The sequence below is a fragment of the Mirounga leonina genome, unplaced genomic scaffold (assembly GCF_011800145.1).
Source record: "Mirounga leonina isolate KUSES-001 unplaced genomic scaffold, KU_Mleo_1.0 Mir_150, whole genome shotgun sequence".
Lineage (NCBI taxonomy): Eukaryota > Metazoa > Chordata > Mammalia > Carnivora > Phocidae > Mirounga > Mirounga leonina.
In genome coordinates, this window is record NW_023270374.1 from 36,416,437 (window position 1) to 36,426,317 (window position 9,881).

Below are 9,881 nucleotides of genomic sequence, written 5' to 3' on the forward strand. Positions count from 1 at the left end.
TGTGTCTGTGTAAAGAGAGAGAATAGAATACACACACACATACAAATAGATCTTTATTGAGATAAGCCCTGGAATTGAAAATATTAAATGTTCACTACTTATAGGTACAGGTTCAGGTTGATACGGAATTTTTATTTTTGATATTAAGTATTTTTCTTTTTAGAAATTTCCTTAATGTCTCAGTAACTTCTGTCTTTCCTCAAATCATTCTTTCTGCCATCTTGCCATCTGCTGTTAACTGGTCATCTAATCTGTGGTGGACATCTGTTGGTTTTCTTGGTCCACCTTACATCCATACTACCTTAACATCACTTCATTTTTCCTCAGGAGAACTACCACACTTCCATTAAGGTCTGCCACATACACTTGCATAGGCACACTGCACAACTCCAGAGGATTCATCCATTTAGATTGCTGAATAGCACCTGCTGAAATTGAGCAGTGCCAAACCTATACAACTGTCAATGGCAGCCATTGAATGATGGGCCAGTAAGTTGCCCATCCCACTCCTGGCCTAGGTGGAGCCGAGTCTGTCTGATATGGAAGCCTTAAAGCAATTGCCCATTCCTGTTGTGTAGATCTCTGGAGTTATCCTGGTTCTGGTTCTTACCAACTCCAACAAATTCCTTTTTTATGTAGCTATTCAGAGATACTTTGTGTTGCCAACAAAGAACTCCAATAAGTCACAATCCACACCTCAAGCCTTTTTCAAACTGGAAGCCAAATCACAGCAGAGGGTCTTGAGTGTTAAAACTAAAGCTAGTCTTTGTTCGTTATCCATCATTTAGTCACCCAACAATTATTTCTGGATACCTGCTATGTTCCAGGCACTGTTCTAGGCTCTGGGAAACAAGAGTAAAAAAGCCCAACACGGTCCCTGCCTTCATGGGATCTGCCTATTCAGAATCTGGTGAGGAAGACCACAGGATTTATCAGCCACAAGTAGCTATACCATTTCAAATAGCTATAGAATTCCAAATTGTAAGGAGCTCTGTGAGGAAAAAGAATGGAACGCTGTGTGGAAGATTTTTTTTTTAATTTTTTTATTGTTATGTTAATCCCCATACATTACATCATTAGTTTTTAGATGTAGTGTTCCATGATTCATTGTTTGTGCATAACACCCAGTGCTCCATGCAGAACGTGCCCTCCTCAATACCCATCACCAGGCTAACCCATCCTCCCACCCACCTCCCCTCTAGAACCCTCAGTTTGTTTTTCAGAGTCCATCGTCTCTCATGGTTTGTCTACCCCTCCAATTTCCCCCCTTCATTCTTCCCCTCCTGCTACATTCTTCTTCTTCTTTTTTTTTTAACATATATTGCATTATTTGTTTCAGAGGTACAGATCTGAGATTCAACAGTCTTGCACAATTCACAGCGCTTACCAGAGCACATACCCTCCCCAGTGTCCATCACCCAGTCACCCCATCCCTCCCCCCCACCCCCCACTCCAGCAACTCTCGGTTTGTTTCCTGAGATCAAGAATTCCTCATATCAGTGAGGTCATATGATACATGTCTTTCTCTGTTTGACTTATTTCGCTCAGCATAATACCCTCCAGTTCCATCCACGTCGTTACAAATGGCAAGATCTCATTCCTTTTGATGGCTGCATAATATTCCATTGTATATATATATGTGTGGAAGATATTTTTAAGTAGACAGCATTTTATTTTAGGCTTGGAAGTGCAAGCACTTTCTACACTTCCTAACGATCCCTCGAACAATGCTGCAGCTTAAGTCCGACTGTAGGTCCTATTTCACAGATGCGAAAATAAAACCTACACAAAATAGAAAGATATATCATTAATAATTTATAAATATAAATAGGGTTTTTGCCAGGACCTGGAACTTTAAATACTAAAACTGGGGCAGTCCTGGGCAAACACAGACAAGTTGTAGTTCTAATAAACACAGACAAGTTGTAGTTCTAATGAATAACTCTGCTAAGGTCACACTTTAGGGAGTGGTGGGGTGAATACTGACTCCAGATCTAGTTTCACTCCAAAGTTCATGTACACAGTGACCACCCCACAGGTGCCCTCCGATGTGAGCAGTCTGTGGAGAAACGGAGGCGAGCAGGAGAGGCTGAAGGCAGGTCAGCGAGAGGCTGAGGCAATGGTCCAGCAAGACATAGGAGTGGAGATGAAAGGAGGCTTTCTCCCATCACTAACTGTTTGGATCGGAAGGGAGAAGGGGACAGAAGTGGGATGACTCAAGGGTTTTGGCTCAGGAGTGGGGAGGAAGTGATCTGGGGAGGAGGACGATGATTCAAATCGGCCATAGTGTGTGTATCACCCAGGTAGAAATGCTAGAGCACAGCTGGAGAAGAATCTCAGAAGAATCCTTGTCCCCACCCCAGCTGTCCCTTACTCAGCTCTTTCCAAGGCACCAAATGCCACTTAAGCCCAGGTTCCTCCTCCCCAGTCTTTCCTCCTCCTCCCTGAGTGTGGTCCAGAGCAATCCTTTTAGCCATATTAAATGCAAGCGGCTCCTTGGGCTTCTCTCCCTCTAAGCCTGCCAACTCAGCTCTCTCTCCTGCCTAATTGAGCTGTTCACTTGCCAGCAGCAAAGGGCAGTACTTGGCAATGAACTAAGTACATCTCAAGTGGCATTCTTTATTTTCCCATACCCTACCTTATCTCTAGTCTTCCTCATCTTAGTAAAGGCATCTTGGTAATGCCACCGATTGCTAAAACCTCCACCCGTTTGTTAAAACCAAATATTCAGGAATCATGACTCTCTCTCCCTCACTGCTGACATCCAATACTTAAGGAAGTCCCTCAGTCCTACCTCCAAAACGTACCTCAAATTAATGCACCTTTCCGCACTACGCCCTGGACTGGCATTTTCCTCCATCCCGAACCTCTTGATAGGACAACTGCAGTCGCTTCCCAGGTTCTCTGCTATGTTCTTGCTCTTCACTCTATGGCCCATTCTTCATACAGTATCAAGTGGGCTCTTAAAAATGTAAGCCACTCTCCCGCTGACACCCTTCAATGGCATTGTTTTGCACTTGAAATGAATCCAAACTCTTTCCACAAGCCCCAGAATGCCCTGCAGGATGCGGCCCCTCCCCCCTCCCCCTCTTACTCATGATGCCTCCGCTAGAGCCTCCATCCTTCTATCTGTTTAACATGGTGTGATGGTTGGATAGTGTCCCCCCAAAGTTCATGTCTACCCAGAACCCCGAAAGTGACCTTATTTGGACATAGGGTCTTTGCATGTGTCATTAGTGAAAATGAGGTCATCCTGGATTAGGGTGGCCCTAAATCCAATGTCTGATGTCGTCATAAGAGAAAGGAGAGGGAGATTCAGACACAGAGGAGAAGCCATGGGAAGACAGAGGCAGAGATTGGAGTGCGGCAGCTACGGGCCAGGGAAAAAGCTGGGGAGAGGCAAGGGAAAGTTCTTCCCTTGAGCTGCAGAAGAGCATGGCCTTGTGGACACCGGGGCTGCCAACTTCTAGCCTCCACAAACTGTGAGAGAATAAACTTCTGTTATTTTAAGCCCCCCGGTTTGTGGTGCTTTGTGACGGCGGCCTGGGAAAGCTAATGTACATGGCAAGGACCTTCCTGCCTTGGAGCCTTTATCCTTTGTACTCTGTACACGATTTCCTTCAGCTCAGTGCCCAGCCCAGATGCCCCCAGTCATGGGCATGTGATTCCTACGGTGGGAGGGAGGGTGATGCTGGCTGGTGGGGTAGGAGAGGCTCTGCTCCCTCAGTCACTCAATGAACACCCACAGAGCACCTGCTCCATGCTGGATGCTGGGGATACGACAATGAACAAGATAGCCACTGACTTGTTCACTCACACATTCATTCGTTTCCTACTCATGCATTCATTCATTCAACACATATTGCTGGGGGCCTAGACACATTGTGGAAGTTTCTAATAATGGTCTGGATTGTTTGTCATTGCTTCCATGGGAGGTAGGGTCTGTGTTCCCTTCCCTTGGATCTAGGTGGACTTGTGACTTCTTCAACAAATAGGGCATGACAGAAGCAATGCTGTGTGACTTTGAGACTAGGTCTTAAAAGGCCACCAGTTTCTACTCCATTCTCCTGAAACACTAATTCCTGGATGCTTGCTTTGGGGTGCTCTTTCTCGGTACCCAGATGCTACAAGAAGTTCAAGCCACAAAAGCAGCCATGTATAAGTACTTTGGTCAACAGTTCAGACGTGATATCTCAGCTCAGACATCAGACATGTCAGTGAAGAAACCCCGGGATTCCAGCCCCCAGCCGCTTGAATCACTGCCCGCTGAGGCCCAAGACATCGTGGAGCAAAGACATCCATCCCCATCGTCCCGTTCCATTTCCTAACACAATCCATGAGCATTATAACATGGGTTGTTGGTTTTTGTCACTAAGTTCAGGGTGGTTGTTACATAACAATAGATAACACTGGGACACCTGTGAATCGTGACTGTCAGCAATTGTCAGGAAGCAAAGACTATCAACGTGCGAAGCGAAACCCACTCAACTGATTCTGTGTTAAGGACTGATCTGGGTCATCGGAACAAATAGCCAGCCCTGTGAATTAGGCGGAGTGGGCATGATGGTTCCCATTTTACAGACAAATAAATGGAGGTGGAGGGACGAAAAGAGATGAAGTGATCTACTTGGTGTCCCATGAACAACAAGGGGTCAAGTAGGTATTGGAACCACATCTGTGCAGTAAAACCCTCCGCCAGACCCTGTCCTTTGGGAGACACTTCCGTTAGGAGACAGCTGTGAACACAAACGACTCGGCGCCTGGCCTCCCAGCACTTACAGTCCAGTAAGGGAGGAAGGCAGCAAACAAATAGACCATTAGACTTGCCGTAAGAGTTTTGGAGGTGGTACAGCAGTGCGTATTGGAGAGCCAGGTGTAGTCTGCGGTGAGGGCGGGGTACAGAATTCTGGGACTGCCTCCCCAAGAAAGTGACATGTCAGCAGAGCTGCTGGGATGCTCGTTCTGTTGGCCCAACATTAATTTTGTCCCAAACAATTAACTTAAGCTACCAGTTTTCCTTTTTGCCCAGTACCCACAAAAAGTACATTTCAGATGGCACCCCAGGACACACACACACACACACACACACAGCTGAAACAAGGTCTACAAAATCATGCTTATGCTTACTATGAGCGATGTATGCTGTTTTTTTCTATTCTATTACATTTTCCTGTTTTTTAGAAATACTGGTTACACTCTGCTAATTTGGTTCCTGATCCACAGTGGTGACCCACGGTTTGGAAAACATCTCACCCAGCCTTCGTAATCCCAACAGCTTTACCCGTGATTGGGCTGGAATAAGCAAGTGACTAATTCCAGTTAATGAGTCATGAATGGCTGTTGCTGGGGGGCTTCTGGGAAGGTTATATGCTTATATAACCAGTCCTAGAGGGAGGGAGAGGGAGAGAGGGAAAGAGACAGAGAGATCCTACACAAACACACACGGCCCTGAGGGAGGGCCTCCTGAAATTTTGGGCTCTAGCTGCTTTCTCACCTCATCTGCCTCCCGATCTTAGGTGGAGGAGATAGGGAGCACCATCCACGCCACTCTCAGGGAAGGGCTCCCAGGTGGAGTCTGCTCCCAACACCTCAAGGGCAGCTCCAGAGGAAGCAGGTTGGGTGACTTTGGCTGCAGGTGCCTGGGACCTGGCCCTGACCTCCCAGGAGTCATCACAGATGTACACAAAACCCTCTGCAGCCAGATGGTGGCCGTGCTGTCACCAGGAGGAAACTCTTTCCCTGTCCTGTGATGACCAGGACAGGGAAAGAGTGAGGACCGGGCATGGGTCTGTGGGTGGGCAGCCCCACAGAGTGCTTCCAGCCCCCGGCTTCCTTCAGATGGAGAGTGAAGAGGTGATGGGGTGCCACCAAGTCACCCAGTCCTCAGTGAGAGAGCTGAGAGCTGCATGTAGCTGGCTGATTCAAAATAACATTGCCATGCTGTAGAGATTATTGCCGTTTCTCCTTCCCCTTCTTCCTGGAGTAGCATCCAGAGAATGCAGCCTCTTCCTCCAGGTCCTTCCCAGCTGAAATCAGATTTGCTCCTGCTCTTTAAAAGCCGAAGGCTTCACCTGGCTCCTCGTGTTCCACGGCAGCAGATTGTGTTTTCTGAGGGTGCTCCAGGGAGGTGGCCCATGTGCTCTTTTGCAATGTGACCTGGCCACTTCTGGTCAAGAGGTGGGGTCCATTTCTCCACTCCCTGGAGTCTGGGTGGGCTCTGTGAGTCTTTTGGTGGAAGTGACGCTCACCAGTTGAACGGGTAACCCCTAACTGGCCTGGCAGGTTCTGCTTCCCACCTCTCTGAGCCCCAAGTTGCTGGTAAGATGTTCAGGCTGCTCTGTCCAGGCCACGTAAGGAGCACTGTGGCCCCAGACACTGAGTGGAGAGGCCACTGTGGATGGCCAGTCTGGTCGAGCCTTCAAAGGACCCCAGCCCCTGTCCCCTTCCACCTGTACTGATAAAAGAGACTGCACGCGGGAACCACCCTGCTGAGCCCAGTCAACCCACAGAACGGTGCGAGATAGTAATAAATCTTTGCTTTAGGTCCCTACGTTTGGGGGTGGTTTGCTCCACAGCGATAGATAACCAAGAACACCCACCCTACAACAAGGTGAGTGTAATAGAAGAGATTAGAATTCAGGGACTCTGTCTCCCAATTTAAAAATATTTTGATTTTGTTTTCCTTCCCCTTCATACTGGAGCCAGCAAGTGCTAGAGTGGGGACTGGAACTCAGCATTGAACTCCTTTCCAGGGTCATGTTGGCATTTCCAGGTGGGCAGTGAGAGGGAGCAGCAGGGGACATGGCCTTCTCCATACCTGGAACCTTTCTCTCTTGGCGCTCATTCCCAGGCTGGGCCTGTGACAGCCAGCAGAGGGCGTCTGATACTGCCAAGTTTCTAAGGCCTTTGACAACATGACCCCAGGGCCTGGGTCAAGGGAAATTAGCACTCCCCCTTCCCCATCTCTCTTCTTTGAAGTTGTGGAATCTTTCTTGGGTAGGAGAAAAGTCAACGTTAATATTTCTGACTCTGGGAAAATCCCATAGTCCTCTCTGAACCTCAGGTTTCTCATCTGTAAAATGGGCATAATAATGATCCCTTTGCCTACATCAACAGGGCTCCTGAGATAGAAGCGGGGAGCAGGTACCACCATGTAGAGGTTCCAGCTGCATGTTTTTCAGTCTCTAGACCAAAGAGTAAAAGGATCCTGAGGCTAAGTGTGGGATTGTCAGCAGGGCTGGAATTAGTCTTTTTTCTGTCCTTTTAGACCTGGCCCCCACCAGGTAATCTGGTGATGGGTTCCAGAAAAGAGTCTGGGCCTCAGAGAAACTAACAACCTCTCCATCCTCTTTTCTGTCCTTCAAAAATATCAAATTTGTCCCTACCCCAGTGCCTTTGCACTTACAATTTCTCTGGCCTGGAATGTTCTTTCCCTTTCTCTTTGCACGCCTGGCTCCTGCTCATCTTTTGGGTCTCCGTTCAAATGACATCTCCTTAGAGAGGTCTCCTCTGGCCACCCCATCTCTACGTGAAATTATCTTGTTTATTTATTAACTTGTTTCTAGAATGTAAGCTCCATGAGGAGCTCGTGTGTCCCTTTCACCACTATACTTACCAGAGCCCAGCACAGGGCTTGTCGTGTAGGACGTGCTTGGTAAATATTTGTTGAGTACATGAATGAAATGTCGGCGAGAAATAAGGACGTATCAAAATGGAGCTGGACGCTTCTTCCATGTGTCTCTCACATGGAGTGAGGAAAGTTCTGTTATTCCCCTTGAAAGGAAAAGAAAAACGAAGTGCAGGGAGACTTAGGGATTTGTTTGATGTCACACAGCTACTAAGTGGTGGAATCAGAACGGAAACATAGATCTTTCTGGCGTCCAGGTGTCTGTTCTTTCCAGTATGTCCCACTTGCATTCCCTGGGCACTAGGGGTACCCATAAAGGTTGCTGGTGTCCCACCGTGAGCACCCACTGTGAATACCTGAAGGCATTCCCCCCTCAGCCCAAGCAGGAGGCAGGCTGGAGGCTCTAAGGGAAGGAGCAGCCCTCCGCCAGTGACAGCTGACAGCAGAGGAGAAACACCCAGACTTCCTCGGGGTGGGGGTAGGGGAGACCCTGAGGCGTGTTCTTCACCATCTTCCAGGAGTTCCGCAGCAGCCGTATGTGCTTACTGATGCACCTGAATCGGCTTCTTCCCCTTTCTTCTCTAGCTTCCCCACGCCCCTATTGGTGCTTCCTGGGATCACCTCCCATACATCACCACACTTAAATCCCTCTCAGCCTTGGCTTCATCCCAGCAGTATTGCTACATAACAAATGACCACACATGAAGTGGCTTAAAACAACACACATTTCTGATCTCATGGTTTTTGTGGGTCAGGAGGCTGGATATGGATCCTCCGACTTCTCTGCTTCAGAGTCTCTGACGGGTTACAATCGAGGTATGGGCGGTGGCTGGAGCCTCACCTGAAGGCCCAAGGATCTTCTCACCGCTGTCAGAGTTGGGGCCTGTTGGACTGAAGGCCTCAGTTTCCAGCTGGCTATCGCCAGAGGTCACCCTCAGATCCTTCTATGTGGGCCTCTCCAACATGGCAGCTCGCTTCATCGAAGCAGGCAAGCCGAGAAGGCAGGAGAGAGAGCCCGCTAGCAAGATGGGAATTGCAGTCTCAGGGAACCTGACCACAGGAATGAGACCCCACCACTTTTACCATATTCTGTCAGCTGGAAGCAAGTTCAAGGGGAGAATCACACAAGGGTATGAATGCCATGATTCACTGGGAGTCACTGGGGGCCATCTTGGATATCTGTCTGTCATACCAGCTAGCATGCACCTAAAAGCTACAACCTCATGAATAAGTTAATAAGTAAGTTCCCATGTAATTCGGGAAGTTCTACATCTAGTCCAGGAAGCTCTCTGATGTACACCAGGAAGCACGGCCAAGGATGTCCATGGCAGCGTTGTTCACAATAACAAAAATTGGAAACGTCCTGATCATCCACCAATGGGGGAAATGCTAAACAATTCATGGCATGTCAATGCCATCCAACAGTGAGAAAGAATGAGGTAGGGCCGAGACATATTGCTGAATGAAAACACAGGCTGCAGAACTATACATACCACACTGTGCCACCCAGAACAACACACAACCTTATATATTTCCATGTTCTATTTACATATATTTACGTGTGTAGACAAATATCCGAATGGTACCCACCCAACTGATAACTGTGGTTGTATCTATGGGGCAGGGAGGCAGATATATGTGTGGTGGTCAAAGGAGATGTTACTCTTATTTGTTAAGATCATAGGCTCTGGAAGCCAGACCACCTGGATTTAAGTTCTGGCTCTGCAGCTTATTAGCTGTGTGACTTTGGGCAAAACACTTAACCTCTCTGAATCTCCATTTCATCACCTCTAAAAGCAGAAGAATAATACCATCTATCTCGTATACTTTTGTGAAGTTTATTCTTCTTTAAAGAAGAAGAATAATTACTTATTTAGAGAGAGAGATAGAGAGAGTGCAAGCAGGGGGAGGGGCAGAGGGAGAGAGAGAAGCTCAAGCAGACTCCCCATGGAGCACAGAGCCCGATGCAGGGCTCGATCCCAGAACCCTGAGATCACCACCTGAGCTGAAACCAAGAGTCAGGCGCTTAACCGACTGCCACACCCAGGTGCCCCCTTTTGTGAGGTTTAAATAAGATGATGTGCATAAAGCTTTCAGAGAGTTTGGGGCACATCTAATGGTGTTCTAGAGCCAGCCCACTCCAGCTCCAAAGAGCCAATTGCGGGCCTCTCTGCCCCACTCCCAGGACACTCCCAGCACATCACAGGCACCCAACAGACACTAGCTGTTCTTATCTTCTCTGCTCTAATTTTCG